Source organism: Anabas testudineus, chromosome 11, assembly GCF_900324465.2.
Source record: "Anabas testudineus chromosome 11, fAnaTes1.2, whole genome shotgun sequence".
Lineage (NCBI taxonomy): Eukaryota > Metazoa > Chordata > Actinopteri > Anabantiformes > Anabantidae > Anabas > Anabas testudineus.
This window is the reverse complement of record NC_046620.1, coordinates 20252519-20279256: the sequence shown is the minus strand read 5'-3', so window position 1 is coordinate 20279256 and position 26738 is coordinate 20252519. Positions and strand designations below refer to the sequence as shown.

General features: G+C 41.0%; 1 protein-coding gene across 1 annotated transcript in view; it reads right to left on the bottom strand.

Annotated features, from left to right (window-relative positions):
- Positions 1 to 13328, bottom strand: part of LOC113153202 (CMP-N-acetylneuraminate-beta-galactosamide-alpha-2,3-sialyltransferase 1-like) — a 52276-nt gene extending 38948 nt beyond the window's left edge. Inside the window, exon 1 of the mRNA XM_026346703.1 lies at positions 13033 to 13328. The gene's annotated coding sequence lies outside the window, so the exon portion shown is untranslated. The remainder of the gene's footprint in view (positions 1 to 13032) is intronic.
- Between the last annotated feature and the right edge of the window lie 13410 nt (positions 13329 to 26738).

Here is a 26738-nt window from a genome sequence, read left to right as displayed (position 1 = left end):
CACAGAGTGGGAGGCTGTCTTTGTTTGGATTTTTATTCGTCACTCTTTGCTGTGCCTGCAGGGGGTGCTATTTTGCATAAATCTTACATAACATATCTTTGAGCTGAAAAAGGGAATTTGTGGGGATTTCTTCCAGCAACAAACTATCAGCTCTTATCCTCTGGAGAAGAGAGTTTTAATATTTAGAAGGAAATTTTATTTTTCCACTTTTTTGTAAGCAATCTCTGTTTGGCATGCTGCACCTTTCCGGAGCTCATATACTCTGTCTAAACGTATCCCTCAGTGTACTCTAAATAAGTATGATGCTTTTAGGGTGCTTCAAAGGTTTTTGAGGGCTTGTGAAGGTTCCAACAGGAATCCTCTGAGGTAGCTCTCCAGTTGTTTGAAGAATAGCTTGCCTTTCTCCTTACCTTTCCACTCACATTAACTTTTAATATAGCTCCAAAAGGCATAGGAAATATTTTTTAAATATATAGACTACAGTTTATTATGAGTCTTCAGCACTGAGCTGCATCAGTTTCACTGTGATGTACAAGGGTAGGGCATTTTCACATTAAATTTGCATCTGTACCTGGGTTTTAGGGCCTTCAAAAATCCTGTCCAACTAAAATATTAACCACACGGATGTATGCTGTAATTTTATATTATGAATCTGCTTGAAAAGGTGTTAAGTTGGATTCAGCACTTGAAACGCTGCGTTAATGTGAATTTAGGGCACATTCCTGCCACATGTGCTGTATGCACAACAGTCTCATTTTATGCATCCACTGACAACACTTCAAACCCCGTCATGTGCATCCCAAACTCATGATCAATACAGTAAGTAGTCACGAGAACCAGGGAGCATTTGACAGGTTTTGATCATGCTGTAATATTTGTCATCAGGCCTCGCGTGTGAAAAGAAAGGATCAAAACAGTAGAGTGTCTCAGTATCATTAAGGCTTGCCAAGTGTCTAGCAGCGACAGGAATACTTTAGAGATTCTGATGGATGTAAATGCTGCTCATTAGTTATAGAGTCTGTATTAATGAGAAAATGTAGAAGCAATTTATTTTTTGTCATAGATTAATCAGTTAGTATCAGTTGGTTCTTAGTTGAATTCAAAGATGAAGCGAGGCTGAAAATTGATTAATGTTTCTTGCTCTTGGATCAACATCTGACCTCTGTGTGTTGATGAATCTGATTAGCAGCACTTGACACTATACGGTATGCAGGTTTTTTGTAGTGCTATAATGCATTTTAAATATGGACAAGCCTGCTAAAGAACTTGGTATTTTAAACTAGGCCGATGTTGTAATTCATTTTATTAATTTTGTACTATGGAATTTGCATGCTAAATACATGCCAGTTGCATTGCTCGTTTTGGTCTTTTCATGGCAATTGTTGCCAATAATGAAAATGGTGAAAGTTTTATTGTTTTAATTTTACACCACCGCAAATCCTGTATTGAGTCAACACTTAAAAATATAGTTTCTACAATACATGTATCTGTAAGTATACAGTACTATGATTAGGTGGTTATGATTAAGGGTAAAAAGGACACTCTGCTTCCTGGATTGTCACTGAACATTGACATTGAAGGTAAACTACATTTAGAGCAGAATGACTGGATTAAATTTAAATCTTGATCCTTTTTACTACTTTAGTAATAAAAATTGAGCAATATATTTCTGTCTTTATTATTTATTTATTTTTGCATTACATATTGTCCTTATAAAGACAAAACAAACAATACCATCATTACTGAAGTGGAACTGTCTGAACTATGATGTGAACATTAACAACTTAAAACAAATGGTTTTCTGTGTGTGTGTGTGTAAAACACTGGAAAATAGATGTTTTCTTGGCATCCCATTTCTAGTTTATAGTCATTCAAGGCTAGTGCTAAAAACTGTTTGTGATAGAGAGAACGGAAGACATGGTATCATTTACAAACAGGGATAAGGACGCATATTTTCATACAACTCTCTCAGTGGTTTACGTTAAAAGTGCCACAAACGATTAAGTAACAAAGTACAACGTCCTGCTCTCTCACCTATGTCACTTGTTGAAAATGCTTATAGGGGGAAAAAGCTCTTGGTTTGACGCAGCAGATTTCACTGCTAATACAAACTTTAACAGAATCACTGTCATCTAAGCTCAGTGAATCAAGATCAGTTCTGACATAGGTCACATGGGAAATCCAATCACAACACTGCTGACACTATAAGAAGACCTACCAAAGATTCAGACTTGTGGGAAAGCTGATTGTCAATCTCATTGACCATTCAAGCAATAATTTAGATGATGCTCAGTTATGACATTTTGTTTTAAGACACTAAACTATACTATGCTGTATTGGATTTAATCCACAAAACACACTAATGACATGCCACGACATTCATTCAGTCAGCCCCACATGTCCACTGCCTGATTCTATCACTGTCAGTATATTAATTGTCACAGTTATTACAGCATATTGTATAATACAACAGTAATTCACCCTCATGTCATGTTTAAATGGGAAAACATCTTTCACATGGGGGAGGTGAGAATGTCCACGCTGCATGTTCAGGCAAAGCCCAGTTGATTGATGATTTTCATTCTAGCGAATAACTACAAAATATTATGTCTGTTCATGTTCTCAGGAGGAAATGGGGACAATAAAAGAAGTCAATATAAATTTGTAGACAGCAACGTGAATTCATCAAGGGTGGGTACAGGCGATCACTATCCAATGGAGATAAGGAAAAACCCAATAACGGTGGCATTATCCTTTAAGCTGATTACTAGCCCCTATGTGATGGCTTGACCTAATCCGACACAGACTGTGTGTGTTTACTTGGATGAAGAGAAAGTTAGAGGTGTGGTTCACATCTTTATTGATCCAACAGTAAAGAAACATATTTTCTTTTTTCCTTTTTAAAGGGTTCAGGTCATTTGATTAACCGGGGGTGAGGATGTGTCTGTTTCATTTCATTGGCTCTGTGTCCTCTTCTGCAGCTTGGCTTTGATAAGCAACATCTGTGACACGAGCTTCACAGACAAATTTAGCTGTTTGATCAACGAAAATGAAAACTTCACAGTTTAAAAGCCACACATCCACTAGTTTGTGCTTCCATTTGTAAGAAATGAGATGAAGTCTCTCACGCTGTGAAGCTCAGTGGGTGAGTCCAACCCAACAGTGAATCAAAGGTGTAGAAACGCCTGCTGCAAATTTCCTCACTTACTTTCTTACTTTGTGTCTTAAGAGTGAAAGTCGGAGTTTTTGTTCACATCTTGCGGGTATAACATTTTTGTATATATATATATATATATTTATATATATACACAGTATAATTATATATATACTTTATATAACTAGCAAAAGCAAAACAACAACAAAGGCGACATAACAAGCATTGACACAGTGTAAAATGTGTAAGTTCTTGTGATACTTTCATTGTACAACAGTTCTACAACAACAGTGACATCTTTGCACTGATGAGTTAACACACATGTCCAAATTGAGTTCAAGTTCAAAATTTAAAATGAGTCCATGTTGATGTTTGTACCAGAAGTGCTGAAATTCCTTTCAAGCAGTTCTGAGATACATTATTAATGAGAATGGGACATACATGAGGTCACAGCCACCTTGACCTTTGACCACCAAAATCAGTTCATCCTTGACCCCAAGTGACAATTTATGCCAAGTTTGAAGAAATTCCTTCACATATATATCTTCACATAATTGGATCAATGTGAAATCAGTGTGACCTTGACCTTTGGACACCTCATTTTCACTGATTCATCAACGAGTCCAAGTTGACAGATGTAGGAAATTTGGAGGAATTCCCTTAATGCTTTCCTGACATAACGGTTTACAAGGATTGGATAAAGGGGTAGTCACAACAACCTTGACCTTTGACCTTTGGCCACCAAACTCATATCATACATAAAAATGTACCTTTCTAATATAAATTATAAATGTGGTCACAGCCGTGGCCAAAAAATCTGACACTACATAGAAAATATTTTTATTTAAACATGCAACTTATCAGTTATTTGAGGATTCAGAAATTAGCTTCAGAGACACTGGTTATGAATTGAAGTTATATCACAAAATGAAGAAATGAAGAAGAAACATTTTGAGCTATTTATAGATCAGCAACCAAAACACTCAGACTGATTTAATCAACTCATCAGAAACTAAATCAACTTACAGCTGTTGATGATGAAGTTTAGATTATAACAAGGCCCAAACTATGTTCACATTTTACATATTGTTTTTAAAAGGCTTTGATTGACTGAAGATGGGAATTAGAATGTTTCTAAATCCATTAACAGTGAAACACAATAAAAACTTTAATCACACACTCAATACAGCAGTTCTGAGGTTCCCCTGAGAGGGATGACTGTGCAGAAAGAAGTTCACCAAGCAAAGAGGCCAGCAGCAATATCAAGAGCTGCGGTTCGTATGGTGTGCTGGAGCCTTCTCGCTTCATGGACAGAACAGCTCATTTGCAAGATTTCTGAGCTGTGTGGTCAGGTGGCCAGACAGACACCACTTTCCTCTAAAAATAACATACAGTTTGTCTTAATTATGCAAGAGGATGCACTCAGTGTCTCAAAATGATGTGGAAAAGTATCTTATGGTCGAATGAAGCTTTGACTTTTTGGTTTTAATTCCAAAAGATTAAATGGTAAAGCCAATGTTGCTTTTCACTTTTTCAAAGCTGTCTTCAAACATTATTATTATTATTATTACAATTGTTCCTACTATTAATTTATTTAATTTTAAGCATGTGGTTATAGTCAAAATCTTTGGTCTACTTACAGTTGTTGAAGCACCTTTAGCACCAATTACAGCCTCAAGTCTTAGAGTATGATGCTAACAGCTTGGACCTATTTTTAGGCAGTTTCTTCCATTCTTTTTTGCAGCACCTCTCAAGCTACATCAGGTTAGATGGGGCTCATCGGTACACAGCCATATTCAGGTCTCTACAGAGATGTTCAATCAGGTTCAAGTCTGGACCACTTAAAAACACAGAGTTGTCCCATAGCCACTGCTTTGGTTTTCTTCAAGTACTCTATATCTCCGTACATTGCTGCATTCATCTTTCGCTTTATCCCCGTTCCTGCCACTGAAAAACATCCCCACAGCATGATGCTGCCACTACAATGGTTCACTGTAGGGATGTTATTGGCCATACAGGCCTGATTGGTGGAGTGCTGCAGAGATGCTTGTTCTTCTGTAACGTTCTCCCCTCTTCACAGTGAAAAGCTGGAACTCCCTGACTAAGGCCCTTCTCTCTCCATCACTCGGTTTGGCTGGGTGACCCGCTCTAGTAATAGTCCTGGTGGTTCCAAACTTCTTTGCTTTATGGATGATGGAGGCCACTGTGCTCATTGGAACCTTCAATGCAGCAGAAATGTTTCTGTACAGTTTCCCACAAGTGGACTCCAGTGTGAATACTTATGTACATGTGATTATTTAGTTTTTAATTTTTAATACATTTGCAAAGATTTAATAAAGAAAAACGTTGCCCTTGTCATTATGGGGTATTATTTGTAGAATGTTCAGAAAAAATAGATTTTTTGACAACATGACAGAAAGTGCTGGGAATCCTCTCTGGATGAATGTGTGTTGCTACAACAAATAGCTGAGTAGGGTTGGAAACAGGTGGAAAAGATTGACTGGCTCTGTCCAAAAGTAATCGTATCCACCAAGCAGCATCTCTTTAGCCCACTAATTAACATGTTTAGTGTAGTTTGTATCTTGTATCTGTTTAAAAGTCAGTTTAAAAATGACATGAACTTATGTGCTGGGCTATTTTGACATACTTGACCCGAGTATAAACATAAAATTCTCAATTTAACTTGTAAAACATGCTTGAGGTTGCGAAGCCACTGTTACCTTGTTAATTATGAAAATCCCAATTAAACTGTGGCATTTGCAGTTTGACCATTGCGCTGAGTCCAGATTTGAGTAAAGATCCAGTTGATTGTTCAGCCCCAGGGCTTTCATCCTTTTATTAAGCTACTGTAGGTTTGACAGTGTTTGTTCCAAACAGTGATGACATACAGTATAATGCTACAGACAGCAGGCGCACTACACACTACGCACACACAATGTTGCAAAGAGAGGCTGTGTGAATGTCCTTGATTCAGTGTGTCATCTATAGACTTCTTCGAACGTAACTATATAAATGGGCGAGCTAACAAATGAATGATTGCATGAAATGACTGAGGATAATCAACTCCAACTCCAGACACCAGTAATCAGAAGACACTGGTTTTGTTCAAGCATGCTGCTGCCACTGCACCACGCTACAGTGAAAAGCTGTGGTCAGGGAAAAGGGGAAGATAAATGGCTCCAAATACAAAGATATTTTGTATGGGGAAAAAATCAGCTGCCCCTGAAAGAAAAACACAACGCTCGAGTCAAAGAAGAATTCCATTTTTCAACTTGACAGCACACAAAAGTGCACAGCCCAAATCAACCCAACTGACCACCAGCCTAGAGCCTGGATTTCTGCTTTTGTATAAAACTCTATGGATCAATCTACTGAGAAGTGTGCATAGAGAAATCTCTTTCAGTCTAAAGATAGGAATGAGCGACAATTCAGATTGCAAACACTTAAAAGGTCAAGGGTGCAGTGACACCATTACACAAGCAGACGTTTCGTTTTCCACTTTAAATATATTGTCAGAATTAGTTGCTTCTATTTTTTCCACCTTTTACTTTTTACTTCGGCATGTCCAAATGAAAATGGAAACATCAACTTTGATTTAATAGCTTTTCATTTCAGCCTTCAGGGCAATAAAAACTAGAAAATTAGAAAGAGCCTGTAGACTTCTGATATTCATGGTATATCCACACAGAGGCCAGCCACATGCAGTGCTGATTAAAGAATTACAGACAGCAATTATTCATAACCATTACAGAAACCAACTAGCATGTGTGTGGTGCTCTGATGAAGACCTAACCCCATTCTGATGTGTTTCCAGGACTGTTATTGGAGGTTTTAGCAGAATACCCAAATAAATGAAATGAAAAATGATTAACTTCTAATATGTTTCTGGGTAGTTTGACGTAATATTTATTAGCAAAGATCTGAAAACAACGGCCTCACTGCAAATGGGTATATAAGATGCATTCACAGATTTTTGAAACAATTATTTCCATTCATCCAAGAGTGAATTGAGAAAATCAATATCAATCTGCCATCAGTGCACTAATCGATATTTTCATATTTTCAAGAGATCACATGACTCCGTGTACATGGGTTCAGTGGTGGTGATGATGAACAGAGCAGTATCACATGACTCCACAGTTCCTTTTAGCTCAACACGACCATTTAGCTTTTAAATCCACTTCAAACAAACAAAAGCCAAAAGTCAAAAAAGCTTCCACAGCATTTGGGAAGTCTTCTTCTTCTTCTTCTTCTTCTTCTTCTTTTGATTTCAGCTGTTCCCTTTCTGGGTTCGCCACAGCTAATCACCTGCCTCCATTTAACCCTGTCCTCTGCTTCCTCTTCTCTCACACCAACTAACTTCATGCCCTCTCTCTCTCTACATCCACAAATCTCCTCTTTGGTCTCCTCTACACCTCCTGCCTGACAGCTCCAACCTCAGCATCTGTTTACCGATATGTTCACAGTTTCTCCTCTGAACATGTTCAATCCACCTCAGTCTGTCCTCTCTGACTTTATCTCTAAAACATCTGACATGTGCTGTCCCTCGGATAGACTCATTCCCGATCCTGTCCATCCTTGTCAAACCTAAAGAGAACCTCACCATCTTAAGCTCTGCTACCTCCAGCTCTGCCTCCTGTCTTCTTTTCAGTGCCACCGCCTCCAAGCCGTACAGCATCGCTGGTCTCCCCACCTTCTTGAACACCTTTCCTTTCATTCTTGCTGATAGTCTTTTATCACACAACACGCCTGATACTTTTCTCCACCTGTTCCTTCCTGCTTGCACATACCTCTTCTCCCTTTTCTATACTCTCCGTTACATCCATGGCATTTGAGAAGAAACTGTTTAATCAATAAATGGATGTTGCCTCAGGTTTTGTACATAAACTTTTAAAATTAAAAATAGAGACTTCACAGATACATTTTAGGATAAGAAAGTTGTTTTAAGTTAAGTTGTTTTTGCTTTTTTTCTAAAAGCCCACAATACATTAACTGCACAGCATCACTCACTGCATGTTATCGCATCGTTCGCGTTAAGATAGTTTAAATGTGAAGCTCTCTCTATATGTCGCCTTTATATTTTTAATGTAAGTGTAAAACAAATAAGATAGAATTGAACCCTTTCTTGCATTTCCCCTGACACTACAGAAAACACATGCAGCTGAAAACTACACTCAGTGAAACATCATTCATAAAAAAAGATTTTGTGGCATGAAAAGTCTTATTTTCACTCCGCTAATGCCACTTACATTATAATAAGCTGCTCATTATGAGGCTAAATCGCAAATGTGGCTTGTCTCAGGTAGTCTAAATGCTCCAGCAGTGAAGGAACAAGGGGTATTTACATTTCTCTGGCTCATTATTCCTAGAATGACCTCTAGAGTTATACTCTGTAACTGTGCTGGTCCAGTCAAGGAGAAGTCCCTTTCACAGAGCAGAGCTACTGTTTTCCATAGTATGTTTAATTAATGAACTGTTATTAACGATGGTAGCAGTGGAGCATTAGGGGAAGTAATGATTATGCTGTCAGTAATTACAGCAGTGAGAGGCCTGTTTATTATGATTAGTCTGTATAAACCAGTCATCTGCTATTTTTAATATTCTTCAAGGTCTATCTATTATTCTCTCTGTATCTGTTTAACAGTCATTTGCAACTCAGTTATTACTTACTGCTGCTGCCGAAGTGCTGATTAAACTCAATCTGTAGCTGAAAAAAATGACTCATTTTCTCTTGGGTAATATATACTGTACTGTCTATACTATATTTGTAGGTTGGAATCAGAAAACACATGCTGCTGAGGCTCTGGGCCAAAACACAAATGGCAGCAGCAGCAGCAGCAGCAGCAGCAGCAGCAACAACAACAACAAATCACACAGATCCAGATCATCCCCTGCTCTGCTCTACAATGTCAACACATTCTGCCTAAGGTTGCTAATACAACACAGTCACAAACCACTGCTGTCTGCCCTGCCCATCAAGATACAGTGTGTTTTCCAAATCCCCTTTACGTTTGAAAGTCCCATTGTGATCGGAAAACAAAGGGTCGGCACATTTGGGAATTAGTGCGAACTTGGGATGCTGGAGAGACAAAACAAGGCCATTGACTTTGTGGTGCGAAAAGACAAAGCTCCTTTGTCCTCCTGCGCAAAGCGATGCAAGGCACATTTTGTCTGCGCTCTGTTTGTGTCATGCACAAGGCACACCTGCCTCACGAACGAACAAAACATGAAGATTTTCATTGGACGAGTTAGTTAAGCTCCGTGCTGGATCCCAACACGTGGGAGACTCTCATCTCACATTATTTAAGTTACTCTGTGAGTTCCCAGTGTTAGTTTCCAAGTCATTGTGAAAAGCAGCTGCACTATCTCTTGATTAAATCACCGCCCTTTTTCTCCACAGTTCCCAGCTTAGTGCTATAACTGCACTGAATGAAGGACTTAATGTGGATTCTCTTTTAAGGGTGAAAATCTTTAGCCGGAGTCCATTTGAGCATTTAAATCTTCTCTTGAAAGGCAAAATTAGACTTAATCAGATGATTGTCTCATCAACATTTATTTAGGCCGTATAGGCAGATGATGAGGCCAACACGCCAGCCGCTCCTCACATTCATAGCTAAACTTCTTTTTCCCACAAAGTGCAGGTAAACAAACCTGCACAGGCTGTGGAGTGTTGATGTGCTGCCACCTCACATCCCCTACGGTATTAGAAATGTGAAACAAAGAGGTGTGATGTATGACTATGTGTGTATCAAAGGATTACACTAATTTCTCTGAACCTCTTTTTCGTCATGCCGCCTTCAAAAGGCTTGTTTAACTACGTAGCATGAAATAACCTTTTATTGCTGTTTTGCGGTGCCACCATTTCGGCAAAGTTGGCCATCGTGTCACACACACAAACGCGCGCACACACTTCTTTTCTTTTCCCTTCTCACTTCTCCCCATCTCTCTCTCTCTCTCTCTGTCTCTCTCTCTCTCTCTCTGGCTGTCTGTCTTATTTTAACAGGCCATACCCACATAATGCCAAAGCCGACGGTTTTGCTGGGAGCACCTGGTGAGTTAGAGGCTAGGCCAGGTGGTACACAGCTTTGACTGCCAATTAGAGCGGTGACCATGTGAGAGCTGCCCGAGATAACTTCTAATTACCAATGGACCTCTGAGGCATAACAATTAGCCTTTCCTTCAAAGAAAACCACAGAATGGATGCATGTCAAGCCCACTGACAAAATCATTTTTCCTTTTCCGCTGCCAAATAATACCCTGCTGGAGACAAACAAAGCAGCTAAAAAAAAAGCACATGCGAGACGTAACACCAAGCTCAGCAAAACCCTGTGGAGAGAGAGCGGTATGTATGCAAAGCATATATACTGTGAGTCTAAATGTGAGGTAAAGAATGAAGGCGTGTCTTCTGACAAGGTCGTAGACGCGGCAGGCCTGTCAACGTGAGTATAAGGAGAATAAAAGGTAAAGAAGGATGCTTTCCATTGACGATTGATGCTGAAGAAGTGACGCACATGCTCAGATTAACACCACAAAACCATCAGTACAGCGAGGGGACAATTTGTGGAGAACAGCTCAGGTTGACAGTAACTTGATGAAACTTAAGGAGGATGCATGTGCTCGTCACAAATGGGGGTGGGGGTATCACCACAGAAAGTGGTGATATGGAGATGTATGGTCATGAACCTGGGAGGAAACATCTGCTGCACACTACAGTATGGTTTTACATAATGCACCCATCCCACTTGAAATGCAGCAGCTGTGGATTCCCCTTCCCCTGCTCCTCTCCAGGCACCTGCCAATAAGCATTATCAAACAAGCAGATAAAAGCCACGCAGTCATTTGACAAGGCTAATTGCAGGAGTGATGTGTAGTCTCGATGACGCTGATTGCGCTGGGGAGCGATTGCGAAGGCAATCACAAGACGCCTTTCTCTGTTGTGTGAGACGTACGGTGTTGTTTGGTAAATGCGCGCATGCAGCAAATGCCAAGCGTTCTCCTCGTGTGCCGAGAGTATAAGAAGTCTGCTCATGCTTGAAAAAAAAAAAAGGAATGGCGCTGAGGTGTTTCTTGGAAAATAGCCAAGACTGTTAAGTGGAAACAGAGGGCAAATCAAAAAGGCAGAGAGAAGTCCACAGGGACAGCTGGGAAGAAAAAAGACAGTGTATGGCCGAGCCGAGAGGCCTAAACAAAAGACACGAACTATTAGTGAAATATACTTGTACATGCTGCAGACACATGCAGAACACCACCCGAGGGATTGACAACATTTTTGCTATGGCTGCTTGCAGACTTGGTCTCAGACCTTGCGGTAAAGCAGTGTACTTAAAGGGTCTGATTGAGTCTGTGGTGAGCCACGGGGATTCCTCCGTCTGGAGTCTGAATGCCAGAGCTGAATAACTGATTACAGTAAAACCTGCGCTGCCTTTTGCACCACAGCAGCTGAAATCTAAAAAAACAAAAAACAAAAACCCGAAGTTGGATCGTTAGAGGAAGTGGTACAAACTTTGAATGATCGTTAGGCACCCTTGTGGAACGCCATACATTTCTGTTCGGCACGCTTTGAAGTGGAAACAGCAGCACAAGTGCGACTGCAGTTTCATCACACTTTCCTTGCAGCATGTCTTCATCTGGCTGGCAGCTGGTGAGAGTTGCCATGATTCACAGTGACTCATTGCTTCTTCCATGCTCCATTGTTAAAAGGAGGCCACAAAGGACTTCCGCTCAGAGGAATCACACCAATCTTTTAAATTACAATGTATATTGAAGTCTGACTGAAGTGCATATTATCAGGGTGATACACATTTTGCTCAAAATAGCTGCACAAGCTCATATAGTGCAGCAACTGGCAATTGCAACTACAGTTTCCAGATGTAATTGGGTTCCTTGATAATAGATGTCACCAAAGCAGCCCATCTCCATCTCTGCCACCCTCCTCTCTAAATACTGCAGCACGGTCCCCCAAGGTCACGCCATCCAATCTGATTGGAGATGTGATGAGGAACCGGCTGAGCTAATGTATTCTACTTGCTTATTATTTATAATGGCAAGGAGAGGTTTCAGTGGAAAATTAAACGGTGCACAGCAGCAACAGAAACCTTCAATAGGAAATGAGGTGACATCTCATCTAAAATAGACATCAGAGGGGATCATTACAAAACTCATAACCCAAAAACCTGGAGTTGACTCACGCTGGGGTATGACAAACAACAGGATTCATGTTTACAACCAGTTCAAATGATTTCTGTCAGAGCACACTGTTGTTTTACCTAATGGGACGACTTCCAGGACGCCAGGCGCTGTGCACAATACAGTGTGCACACAGGCACGTCTGTTCAACAGTTGCTCAATGCACAGCAGGGCGTCCTGCAGAGGACGGCACATGTATGTACTCTGGCCTTTTTGAAGTCAGAAAGCTGAGCAGTGCATGATTTAGCCAGCAGCCCTCTACCAAAGAATCCAAAGCCAAGAAATGCTGAAAAAGAAGAACCTGCTTTTTTCTCAACGTGAAGCTTCAACATGTTCTGCTTTCACAGAAAACATGAATAAATAAAGACTAATGCGCACAAACATGCTCACATCGACACCTGTCAATTACCAAGTTCATTGGGAGCACTCCTAATCCTGCAGGTGGGATTTAAACATCCCAAACTCTTTCTGACACATTAAAGCATGCTGCAGATTTCTATTCCTCATCCCAGTCTGTGGGTTTGTGCTGCAGAAAGTTACCGAGCAACACCTGGTCAGCAGCACTTTAAGACTTTAAGCCCGCATGTGCGCTGCTCCCTTTAAAATACTCAGATTAGAAGCTATAATTAGAATAGGAGGCGACACTGAGGTGTTCAAGCTGTTCAAAGCATGCTTTGGGTTTTGATACTCACTCAAAGTGAAGCCCGGGATGCGCGAGTGAAGTCCCTTTATCTCCGGTGCCGGTGCGGCCGGAGCCCGCAGCTCCGCGGAGGACGAACATGCGAGCGAATCAGCCCCAGTCACAGCGTGAAGGCTCTTGTTTAAGGGGAAAACAGGCTCCAAACTGGCAACCTCGCACCGCTGCCTCTTTGAATAGGAGGAGGTTTTACTCTCTCTCACCTCAAGGAACGAGAACATCCAGAGGAGGAGGAGGAGGAGGAGGAGGAGGAGGGGAACAGCCTCGCGTTCACCGTTACCCGCTTCCAGGCAGTGAGAGGCGCGCGTCTGAAGGCTGAGCGCTGACCATGAGGAGCGCAACACTGCTACGCCCCTCAGCACACACACACACACACACACACACACACACACACACACACACACACACACACACACACACACACACACAGACACACACACACACACACACACACACACACACACACACACACCAGGATTTTTTGGCATGCCGTGACCAGGTCCCGCTATTACCCCCCTACCTATGGCTGAAGGAATGAACAATAAGTTCCTGTAGACTACCAGAGAATCCACCACCATTGATTGACCACCTTCATAATCTCACATCTTTTACTAATTGCAATAGTCTTACTCAAACTGGGAATAATTAGACTTTTATTACAATCTTTACTGATCACGTCCAATATTCGACACCCCCTCTAACCCTACTGGTGCTGGCTTTATAACAAGTGACACACTATTTAATCCATAAAATGGCCGTGTTTGTACAGTTTCCTTCTAAATTTGCACACTGAATCACTAAAGGTCCTTTCCATAGGTGCTGCAGACTAATAGGATAACAGAGGTGACTGGTAGCTTAACTGCAGTGATTCTAAGCAGGGTGAATTCATCCCAAGCTAAAGTTCACTCAGCCATAGCAGCCAGAGGCAGCAGAGACCTGTTGGTCAGATTTACGCCCTTGGCTACGTGACTGCTCACCCTTATCCCCTGAGATGAGGCATTTTGTGCCTTTATATATAATGTGGCTGCTCTATAAAAACTGGCAACATTTCGAAAGAGTGCCTGCAAGCATCCAAAATGGTTTGTTGCTGTTTGGTTATCTGATGAGTTCTGAATCTAAGGAAATTACCACATAGTGATCAGCCAGTAACTGGTTCACAGAGTCAAATGAAACTGCAACTAAACAGAGTGAAGCAAGTTCGAAATTTGAATAGAATTACCTGAAATGTACTACTAATCTAATCTAATCTAATCTAATCTAATCTAATCTAATCTAATCTAATCTACAACAATAATCCAGAGTAACAAAGAAATGACTTATGGTATGTTGATACTAGTAACTTCCTAAAATCATAGTTCTAATATTGAAGGAACGTTAATTGTTGGTGAATGTATTGATTTTCTTTCAGAAAGTGTCGAGGTACTTATAATCAAAATTGTGGTAGTTTGATAATAATTGTTTTTCAATTAACAGGTAATTATATCATTATGATATTTCAAATCTGGTCACAGTAAATGGTTGCCATTTTATTTAATTTGTGGAACAATTGTTGGGTGATTATTATGTTATTAGCAGGCAAAAAATTACTGGGCTACCAAAAACATTGTTCCCGTGTCCCTGCAGCGCTTGTGATTGTTGACTGGGCAATTTTAAAAGCAACATGAGATAGAGTTCTTTGAAAAATAAGCAAGCCTGCAGCTAAAGATGTTTTCTGAATGGACAGCCCAATGTTGGTAATTTGAATCAATTACCATTAAAAGGATACTCTACTTAGAAGATTATAGCAGTACATTAAGTGCATGGTTTGCTTAACAAAGGATGAAGCTGGATTTGATCTGTGCAACTGCATTGCCACAACATGACACTGTCTGCATTTCTGGGCCCTGGACACCACAGGGACCAGGGAGCTGCTGTTTGCATGCAGATAAGTTCATCATTTGATAGAACAAGTCCTCTCTGGTCCATATTTGCATGCTGTCTTAGGTTCAACAGATTGGTGGGCACTTGGCTGGATTGGGACTTGACAGACCAGCTGAACATACAGTACAGGAGGAGTGATGATTGCTGGCAGTGTGTGTGTAGGGGGCTGGTGGGAATGGGACGTGTGGGAGTGGATGAGGAGGTGCAGACAACATGGCTAAAGCGGGAGCAGGGTAATGGAACAGAGCTCGATTTAGAGCGATGCACTGTAAATTCTTGTTTTTCCCCTGATTTTGGCAACATCTGTGCTGCTGGTGGTGGTGGATGGGATGCCATTTGTTGCCATGGTGTTTTAGGCCAGATGCAGCAGCCACCGCCTCATAAGCCAATACTATCATTAAAAATGTAAAGCCTCTAATGGCTTCTCGCATTTCCCTAGCATTTTCTTGTATTTATGACAAAAATACAATAGAAAAGCAAAATGAGAACTCATTGTATCTGAAGAGTGAAAAAGGTTAAAAGACGGTAACCAAGGTAAAGACAAAACCAGACTCTTTTATTAATTGTGACAATGTTGCTATCTGAAATTGAAAGCTGTCGCCACCACATTTTGCTAGCATTAGCATTAGCACCATAACCATGTTACCAACAGTTTTAAAATGAGAATCATGTAAATGGAGGTTTCAATATGCAGTGGATGAATGTATGTATCATATAATACTGAAAGACTGAAGCTACATCTGAAAATTGCTAATTGCATCCATATGTGAGCAATTAACACGGCTTACTGTGGAGGATTAAATCTAATCTAATCTCCTGCTATTTATGCATAATGTCATTTGGAAAAATACTCCACAGTTTTTTCCTGTTTTTCTCTAGAAATGGTTACTGGTCCCTGCTAGAGGTGCAGAACACAACAAGTGAGTGTCACTTCTCTGGAATCTCCACGTTCACCGGAGATACAAACTGTATGCAAGATTCAAATATATCTAAAGATATATATGAAAAGAAGTTGTAGAGAAATATCTTATCCTATATCCAGTAATAAAAAGAAAGTAAAATTTAGCTCAAAAAGACATTGAAGCAAATTCTGAGCTACACGTGAAGGTTTTGCTTGTTGTTTTACTTGCATGGGTTAAAGTGGTTTTCACTTTTAATTTTGCTCAAATAAAGGTTTGTGAGATGTGGATTAATGCTGTCTTCAATAACAAAGGTTTCTACAATATGCATGTGGAAAGGGGTAGGGAACGTTTTGCGTCCATGTGTCCCCTTAGAGGGAAGGGTTACTGGAAATCAGCTGTTCAAAGCTGTTCTGAGTGGTCACCTGATGAAACATTTCTAACCTGATGAAAGTGGTGTCTTCTAGGATGACAGTGCCCCCCCTGTAGGGTCACTCCAAATGTGATCCAAGTGGATCCAAACCATGCCAACAAAATGGCCAACAGCTCAACGGAGCACCTGAAAGCTTTAGAATTATTAAATATATTGTGTTGATCAATATACAACCACTTTCTAAGCAAATTGTGGCTACTTTCCATTGACAAAGGTTGGTACCCCTGCAGAGTTGCTAACATTAATGGATGCAGTCCAGAAGCAGCTTTCACACAGTGGGGAAGTACTAATCGGTGGATGTTTTGTTTTTCTCTTTTTAACTAACCTGTAACTGAACAATGAAGGTCATTCGTTAATGGTGTGTTCCTAGGCTTTGGAAGTAATGTTGAGGTATTATTGCAGGTTGTGCAACAACCTAAATGGTCCAACCTAAACATGCATAAACTACTAACTACTAACAGTCCCACCCAGCACCACCTCTTCAGCATGTGGAGAAATCCAAACCTTGACAGGCCTGCTGTGCCTAGTTTAGGGGAGGGATTTATTTCACCATCAACTAAAACTTTATATATGAGGCAGAATTGCTTTGATGGTTACTTTTTCAGAAGTGTTTGGAATTTAGATGAACTCATTCGTTCTCTGATCGACAGCCTCGACTGATTTCTTTTTGAATGGCACGCCTTTGTCCCCAGGTCATGGAATTTTAATGCAGGGGATAATGTCAGCTTGTAATTACAAAAAAAGGGGGCAAGATTGGATTTGTGCACCTTCTGCAGCGCTGCCACTCTTACTCTGAAGGGCTGGTACGGGCCAATCAATACTATGAACATTAACAATTCTCTCCAAATGCTAGCCTGGAGACGTTCAATTAATGATGAGTGAAAGATAAATGTAGTACCTCCGAATGAGTTTTATTTTTTTTATTGCATCTGTCAGCTGTGAATTAGTGTGTGTTTTACAGAGAAACAGTACAGCCTGCAGTCAGTATTTTCATGATTTTATTTTGCCAATACACATCATAGATTAAAAGCCAAGACAATATATTTAGTCTAGTCTCAAGTCACTAATGTGGAGGAAAGCACTGAAATCTACAATGTATTGGTATAGCAATAAGTTCAGTTTAGCCGAGCCTTGTGAGACCAATCCTAAGGAAAGCTGGATATATATTAAGAAGACTTGCAGAAAAAAGTGAAGGTACAAGGTATCCAATTAATTTTAAAATGCTAGCTACCTTTCCATGTCTGAAGTTAGTACAGTGTCTGTCAGGTTAAATGAAGCATATGTTAATTAATTTCTAAATCTGGGGCGGAAATTTTGGCTCACACGGGTTTTGAATATCCTCAGAGTGGATGGAAACATGGCTGGTTTTCACTGTGGGAGAATGATAACAGATGGAAACTATAAATGATCCTTTCCATTGAAATAGTATTAAATATGAAAACACTTTCCAGGTTGTATACCATGAGAGACACCAGAATAAGAGACTTTCACAAGAATGTGATGCATGCTGGGCTTCAGCTGCACTATCTGTTCGCCAAATAGCAATATCTCCCAGCATGAGGCATACAGCCCTCTGGCAATATCCTTCTCACACAGAGCCAAGGTCACTTGGCTAACTACAGTATCTCATCTCACAATGCAGGAGGATTACCAGTTGGGCTATGCTCTTGTGGAAAAGCACCCTCACTATCGCTTTTCCTCAACAGACCCTCCATGGTGATGGCCTGCCGACTCTGCGTGCCCTTCGTTAGTTGGTGTGGAAAGCGTAGCTCTCATTCTCACTGTTTTCTACATGCACACCTAATTACACCTGTGTAAAAAAGGGAGCGGGATGTGTTTTGGCTCTTCTCCATGAACGGGTCTTTCACCTCCTCCCACTCGTTTTTCTCTCCTCCAACAGTGCACATTCAACTGTAGGCTACTGAATTCATATCGATTCCCTCCTTTCACTAGTTTATGCTTAAGTGCTTAAGTTTCCCTTCCAGTGCAGTCAAATAATATAATCAGTCTTGGAGCTGGAATGATAAACATGCTCTCTGAGGAGAGAAATCCACAAGGCAGCCTTTTCCAGAGATTACTGAGGAGGCAAGTAAGCTTTGTTGTCACGACAGTGCAACATTTCATCAGTGATCCAGGGAGAAAAACTCTCAGATTATCCAGCAACATTTTCAGAGTTTGGTCTCAGTCAGACTTGCAGCAGCAAACTTCTAAAGATTTGTGGATAATGTACCAAATAAATTAAAGTTCATGTCATGTAATTAATTGAGTTATTGGCATATAGCTGTTTTGTGGCTATGCAACCATGGGTGCTTTGGATTAGATGATGCGAGATGTGGAGAATTGAGTGTTACGGCCCTGAACGCTGCCTCTACCAATTCAGCAGCGCCTCCACATGAGAGCAAGAACCTCAGGAGTATTTTACAGAGCAGATTATCAATTCACTGCTGCCAGAAGGAAAAGTCTCTCTCCACTGGGAGATGCTGTTATTTCAAATCTTTGTCCAATTATATTATGCTTGCAGGGGCAGCGTGTAGTGTTTGTGCGTATGTGTGTGTGTGTGTGCCTGAGTGTGTGTGCATGGAAGATATGCAGGTTGATTGTGCAGCCTAGAGAAGAGGACACTGAGTACTGTGGATATAATCAAAAGTCATAAGTGTCCGCACTCAGTAAAAATAGTTGGAGCTACAAAGCTTGTGAGGAGAGATGAGAAGCGGGGTCTCTAAGGGTGATGTTGGAATTTGTCTTGTTGATGGAAAAATCATAATCAAAAGAGCACAGGGGGTGAGGACGGAAATTCAGCAAGCAGAGGTCATCAAAAAAAGCAGTTGTACCTTTGTGTCCTCTTGTGAAAATTGATTCAAAGAGACCCTTGATTTTGATCCCAGAGTAGTTTTGTGTGCCTTAAGTCTCCTGTTGTCGATCTGTGAAAGCGCCTCGGCATTGGATCACAGCGTGGGCGTCAGACGGGTTATTGGCGTGGTGTGACACTTGCCTTGTCTCATCCTCTCAGAGCCCGGATTGATCGTGCAGTGCTGCTTATTACACTGGAGAGCAGAGTTCATGGAAACTTTCCAAAGACTTATTTGAAAGTGACGATAAAATGATACGAGTTTAATTCAAAAAGAAAAAAAAAATCTTACTAAAAGTCAGTTGAGGCTGCAGTGCTTTATTGGATCTAAGATGTGATGTTTGCCTTGCAGGATGGAACCAAAATAAGGAACATGGCTCAAAATAAATCAAAAGAGTTGCATGGATCAAAATGAGAGCTCGAATCTACTCACTGTTTGATTTTGACTTAACTGTGTGAGAGGGGGACATTGGTGGTGCTAGAGGCAAGCTCAGAGACTTTCCAAAATGAATAGGTTTAATCCTTAAGGAAGCTCCCCTGATGTTTGAGAGGGAGAGAGAACAAACACAAGACTAGAGCCATGCTAGCGGCTACTGTATGTGAGGCTGTACTTAAAGGCACAACAGTGGCTTCAGTAAAACGCTAATGTAAAAAAGCTAAAGTGCTCATGTGAAGCGGATACGATATTGACCATGTTCACTATCCTATTTTAGCATGTAACACTGTAGTAAACTTACCAACTATTGAGTATAGACTACACAGAATTTCCATTTTAACATACATCATGTCAATTGAAACATTTAAGTTGGCATTTCGTAAACATTTTAAGTTTTTTGGCAACTTAGAACATCCGGGTTGTCTTTACTATTTAAACCAATTGCCTTAAAAACACCAAACTACTTACTTACCCCTACTTACTTCTCCCTCTTGCTTTTTCCTAATCTTTATTTTACTTATTTTTTATTGCCTTTACCTTAAGCCAGTGCCAGTAAAAGGACACGAGACTCCAGGGGCATATGCACATATAGGATTCTGACATGTGAACAGCACATAAACCTTATATTTAAGGTATTTAGATAAGGCAAGATAAGACATCTTTATTTGTCCCACAGTGGTTTGAAAAAATTACAGCAGCAGAAAGGGCAGAAGTAACAGAAGAGAGAACATTACATATGAACAGGACAGTGCTAAACTATATCAGTACAGCTATGTGCAGTGTGCAGTTAAACTATACAGTGTAGTTAAACCCCAGCAACAATAACTAATAGGTCTACAGTCAAACAATCAATTGCACTAATGTTCATTGTTGTTGCACAGCTTCTAATAAGCAGTAACAGAGTGTACTATGATGTGTATCGGTTCACTGGGACAGCTCTGATTATAAGGTTACAGATCGCAGCAGAGAGAAAAGACCTACGGTGTCTCTCCTCCAGACACTTAGTAACAGTCTGTCACTAAAGGAGCTGCTCAGAGATGTCACTGTGTGGTAAAAGGGGGGTGGGAGTCATTCTCCAGTAAGGATGCTAGCTTGGCTGCCACCCTCCTTTCTGCCACTGGGTCCAAGCTCAGCTGGCCTTCCCGATCAGCTGATATCATTCATGATAAATCATATGATTGTAATTTAAATCCTGTAATATTATACAACTATACTACTACTTCTTATATTTATATAGAGGTGTACTTATACTTACTAGTTTTTTTATATTAGGTAGAGTTTTGTGCATTTGTTTGTTCCTTTGTTGCGAGTGTATTTTATCATTTCATCTAAGTAAGTACATGCTTCCACCCTGTAGTCAACTCTAACTATTATCTAACTTTGTTAGTGTGTGCACGTTACATTAGCATACATGCAGTCATAATTTAAACTACTGCCAGTTCTAGAGAAGGGGAGGAAACAAACAAACAAAAACCAGTCACACTGTATCAAATAAATGGGAGCAGGCAACTCTAGCATCCTTGGAAAGCGAGAGTGATGCTACATAACTGAAGTGAAAGGTGTGTTTAACCGAGCACAGTGGGCCAATTTAGACATCTGTCATTCCAACATCTGAATTTGTAGTTGGTTTAAAGCAAAATGTCTTGAGGTTCCCGCCTTGTGAGCACAGTGACATCACATTAACATCGGGGCAGCAGAGTTGTTTATTTTTCTATTTTCTTTTATTGATTCACAAATAAACTACAGGGTTCCAAAAGTGGCAGGTTATTCTAGCATCACCCCCTGCAGAGCGTCCTGTCTGTAGTTTTCTCTCAGGTGTTTGGTGAAGGGTTTTCTACTACTGTGCAGGACGAGGACCACACTGGATGCCAGTAGCAACAAATAGATCAGAAACAATTACTAAATATTTTTCCCTCCTTTTTTTGGCTCCCCTCCTGCTGGTGATGCCCTAGGCAACCACCCATGTCTAAAAAGAGTGGCATACTGTAAATGTGATTAATAATACCAGGCAAGAAGAGCTGAAGACCCACATGCAGACACACTGACAGGATGGCAGCTACAGTTTAGACAGTTTATTATAGAGACATGTGAGCTGGATCACCGGGACTCCTGGTAACCACAGGGGGAACTGGAGGCAATGGCCAACATCCAAAACACAGGTCAAAGTCTGAGCAGGCCGTCTTGAACCGAGTATAGGAGAAAGGAGAAAGTCCAAACAGTTGAATAACCCAGAGGACAGAGGAACTCTGGGAAAACACAAGTTAGGCCTTGGATGCTGAAGCCAGGAAGCTGACTAGATGATCTGGAGGGACTGAAGGAAACAGAACAGGATAAAGAGTCCGGAGGTCACTGGGGAAGTGAGCACAAGTGAGCAGGAGGGTTAAGCTGCCGGAAATCAGAGCAGGTGAAGCAGGAGGGTGGTGGGCAGGTAAACTGGTGAGTAGAGGTTAGGAGTGGATCTGGTGGGTGTTTTAGACACTTACATACAAAATGATGAAACTCTGGGATCATGTCTGGAGAGAACATTCTGTCTTTCCCACACATATGTGTGGATCAAAACTACTTTGTGGGGGTTTTCTGGGACTAGATCCCCACACAATCTCCCATCGCCCTACTCTGTCTCCTCTTCCTGTTTCCTTTTCACGTCACTCTCTCAGCTTCTTAGCCGCAGTGTTGCTGAGGTACTAACAGGCTCTTTTGCCAGATTGCTAAGAACTTCAAAGTGTGTTTGACATGTACACTTGGGAAGCCCGCACTGGGAGCGAGTGTGTCTCACGCTGAGACCTGAGGAGTGGGTCTTAAAAAGAACTGTGTGTACCTACACTATTAACATTCAAAAGGGCTCGCACTTCACTGGCTCTTGCACAACTCCTTTGAATTAAACGTGTCATCTCTGTCACTGCAGCTCCGGTAATATACTGTACGGGTATACTGCAGCGTTAGACTGGCGAGGTTTGCTAAGACAAAGGTTGCATGGCCTATATATCGTTTCGAATCACATTCAACACACTTGCGGTACCTTTTTGTCGTGGCTGCCGTGTTTGTGTCTGTCCTTTTTAATTTGAAGTGCCTTTTCTCTTAGGAGAGGCGTACAGAGAGCAAGCTTTAATTTTTCCCGACAGTGACTGTTTTAAGGGGAGGGATGTCTTTTCAGTATTTAATTTAGCACTTCTTCCACAGACATGACAAGTCTGCATAGAACAAGCATTCAATCCTCTCAGAGCACTTGAGAGCTTTTCGTTTCATCATGATACGCCAGGGTTTTTCGTTTTCTTTTTTCTGGTTTATCTTTTTATCTTTACAGCCCCCACACTGACTAGTCACAACACTCAATTTACAACAATGCTCAAGAGGGTTTTTAAAATATAAAAACTGCAGAGAAATGGATTAAAAAATGAGAGGAAGCGTGTACGAGTAATGAATTCACTAAACACTGAGAAATGACTTCAATAAAAATAAATCAAGAAATCGTTCCTGTAATTAAAGGTTGCTTCATACCACATACACAGGGAAGAGAAGAGAAACGGTTTTTTTCATGACTTGAATGAGTGCGGAGATGGGTTTGGATGTTAAGGCAACAAAAGTGTGTTTTATATATAGCACATATGTAGAGCAGTGTTCTCAGTCTGTCAATACTTCACAATGCAAATGTGAAAAGATTGTGTAGCTTCAACTGTATTTGCATTATATAAACATTATTTTTTAAATACTGTTTTCCTGAATGGAGTGAACATGGAGTAATGGATGCCTTTTTGTGCTGGACAGTTGAACTTTTGCAAGTGGACTATGTGTTTTTACCCATCACGTGCAAAAACACGTCAATAGCCACACACACATCACAAGCACGAATCACCATGGCATGGGGAGGGCCACGTAGTCCATACATGACCACGCCCAGCCCCCCAGGAGAAACAGGAGCAGCCACGGAGAGAGACCTGTGGGGCCAGCCTGGGCCACAGGGGAAAACCCCCCCTGGACAACTGCATGGATGAAGTAGAGCCCACCCCAACGGCACAGCAGCAATGCCCCAGAGATCACAGTTGACCTGCCCCGAACCAAACATGGACAGACGAGTGCCCACACACACTCCCACAGACACCTGCCCATCAATAGATCCACACCACACACACGTACACATTAGTCATTAGAGAGCAAGCTGCCGATTGGAGGCCTGGGCTGCTCCAGGCAGGACCCATGCCCCCCACCCAACAACGGTAGGGGGCAGTGACAAATATATCCCAGAACTGCCCTCCCCCATCTTGTCTGTGTGTATGATGGAATATGTACAAACATGTGTGTGCATAAAAATTGAGGTGTCTCCCAGGCAACCCCCCAGGCCCTAGACATCTACTATGTAGTTGAAATTGTAAGGCAATCATCTCCACCAGGACTGGTGAGTACCCCGAACCCCGAGAAGCTTTGAGTTTTTTAGTGGAGCACTTGAGCTGATTCTAAGATGAGACTCTCAATCAATTCATCCTGCTCTGCTCGGCCCTCCCCGCTCCCTGCTTTTGCAAAAAAGAATCTAAAATGAAGAGTTGTTGATTTGCATGTAGCTGGAAAGGTTCAAAGTGTAATCTCTAAGAGTTAGACAAACTGTCTATAAATGGAGACAGTTTGCTACTGTGGACACTTTGGAAGAGGGCATTGAGTTTTGTGCCTTGGGAGCCAAATGCAGAACACAATGCTCAACGAGGTAAAAGCAAACACTGAAGAAACAACTAAAGGCTTGAGGGAATCATTGGAACCAGTTAACATCATGAACCATAAGCAAAATACTGAACAGGGATGGTGTCCAAAGTAGGACATTACAGAAGTTGAGTGGCGCTAAAAGACAATTCAATTCATCTTTTTTTAACGGCCCAAACCTCAATCTCATGGATGCTTTGTGGAATGAGAGAGAGACGTTCACAACCACATCCTAAGAATGTTCTCTGAGGAAAAATGGTCCAGAGGCTTGATTCACTTCTTCCACTAGCACAGTGAATGACAGAACATTGTTTTATACACTGATGAGCTACAATATTAAAACCATCATAGGCACCCTAGTTGGTCTGCAGCTATGGGCAGCCTTGTACACAGCAAGCTGTGATGCACTGTAATGATCATACGAAGCGTTGCATTTTTCAGTAATTTGTGCTACTACCTGCGTGTCTCATGCAGCACTAAAAGCATTAGAGAGGGCATCAGAGCAGATGGGCTACCCTTTGCTCCCCACGTACAAAACTGAATCTTGGGTACCCATGACCCTGACACTGGTACACACTTTTTCCCGAGCATGTAACTACATCACCTAACTCTCTCCTTTTCTTGGGTCACACTGTAATTATGGCCAGAAGAGTCTACCTAATTACAGCATGTTACTGTTGGTTGTACTGTAACAACCTGCAACATATACAAGCAACAGATACGAACGGTCTCTACTGAATGTATAGTGTGTCATGTTGTGTCAGCCTTCTGTCTGGCTATTTATTCTCCACAGATGATCAATATTCATCGTAACCTTTACATTAAACAACGCCTGAAAAGCCACTGAGCGGAGCATCCATTGATTTTGGATGTTAAGGGTGAGTGGCGGCGTTTCATACATGAAATAAGTGAAGAGAAACACCGTCTTTCAGCATGTAATCAAAGCTGAGGCCGCTACGTCCCTGGAAGCAGAAAACGTTTGTCTGAGCTCTTTTCTGGCCATTATTTATCGTGCTGAACACCTTACTCTGGAGGACAAACACTGCAGGATAAAATGGTCAACAGACTATTTGGCTTGATCCTCTTTTCATCCCTCTAAACACAAACATGACAAGAAAAAAATGTTGAAAAAGCTTTTTAATAGTGGGATTACCACAGGTTTCAACAGACAATGGACATCATTTTGTTTGGCAATAAAGCTATAGCAAACATTATGACATTATGACTGTTGCAGGATTAAAATCCTCCAAAGTGAAAGCTGCTGCAGAGTTTTGGTATGTATACTATTTTATTTATAGATACACGCTCTTGTTGAAACTTGTTGAAGTATTCCTTTTGAGATCTACAGTGCTGTGTGATTACTATCTTAAATGGATTTTAGGAACCAAACTGACTGATACTTCCTTGTTCAGCCAGCAGCGATGGTCAGTCAGCAGGGAGCATCTGGTCTCTGCTCACCATCCCGCTGGATGAGATTTGCACAGAAGCTAATGACGTGTGCATCACCCCCCACGTCTCGCTGTGCTAACAGCATTGCAGAGAGGGTTGGACTAACCTGATGGCTGCTGGTCGTAATGTTTTTTGGACCAGTGTGTCAACGTGATCGCCTCCCACCTAACAAGATGTGATAAACCAGCAGGAGGAGATGCTCAGTGTGTGGGAAGATCACTTGGAAATATTCTCCAATTAGAGAGTGTGGGCTTTAGGAATATCATTTAAAAAAGAAGGCTGGTAATATTCAAAACATTTTTCTTGTCACTAAATCCTATAAAAGCAACAACTGTGTGTTAGTGTTATCTGTGTATTCAAAACTCAACACAACCCTGTTCCTTTGTGCTGTAAAGCTGTTGTCCAGCAACTATTAAAAATACACCAGTGAGCTAGTGAGCCATTGTTGCACTGGATGACATTGTCCTTCACCCCAGTGACCCTGGACGCATCCATTTTGAGTGAGTGAATACTTCCTATTTCACCAAATGTGTCTTCATCCACACCTGAAAATAGTCCCTTGGAGCTATATTTAGATCATTAAAATACTAAATAACTAAGTAAGCATTTTTAGAAAACAAACAAACAAACAAACAAACAACACCTAAAATCAAAATCCACTCTAGACAGTTTTTAAAGGTTTTCATCTTCAGCAGGAACCAGCCTGAGGGCGAGTGTGCCGGACAGCAGGGATTTATAAAATACTGAGAGACAGACAAACTCATTTTTGCTTCTGGTTTATTTATGAGAGCCCCTGAAAATAAGAAAACAATGAATAGTGGAAGACTCATCTTTTATTATGTAAAACTTAATAAAATAAAGAAATACAAATAAAGAAATAAAAGAATAAGAATCGGCTTTACTGACTGAGATCATCCATTTTGAATAGGATGTCCTGAAATGTTTCGTTTTTTGTGGTGTTGAGCAAAATGTCCTGACAAATATTTGATGGATCAGCACACAATCCCATGAAAGACAGGTTCACCAT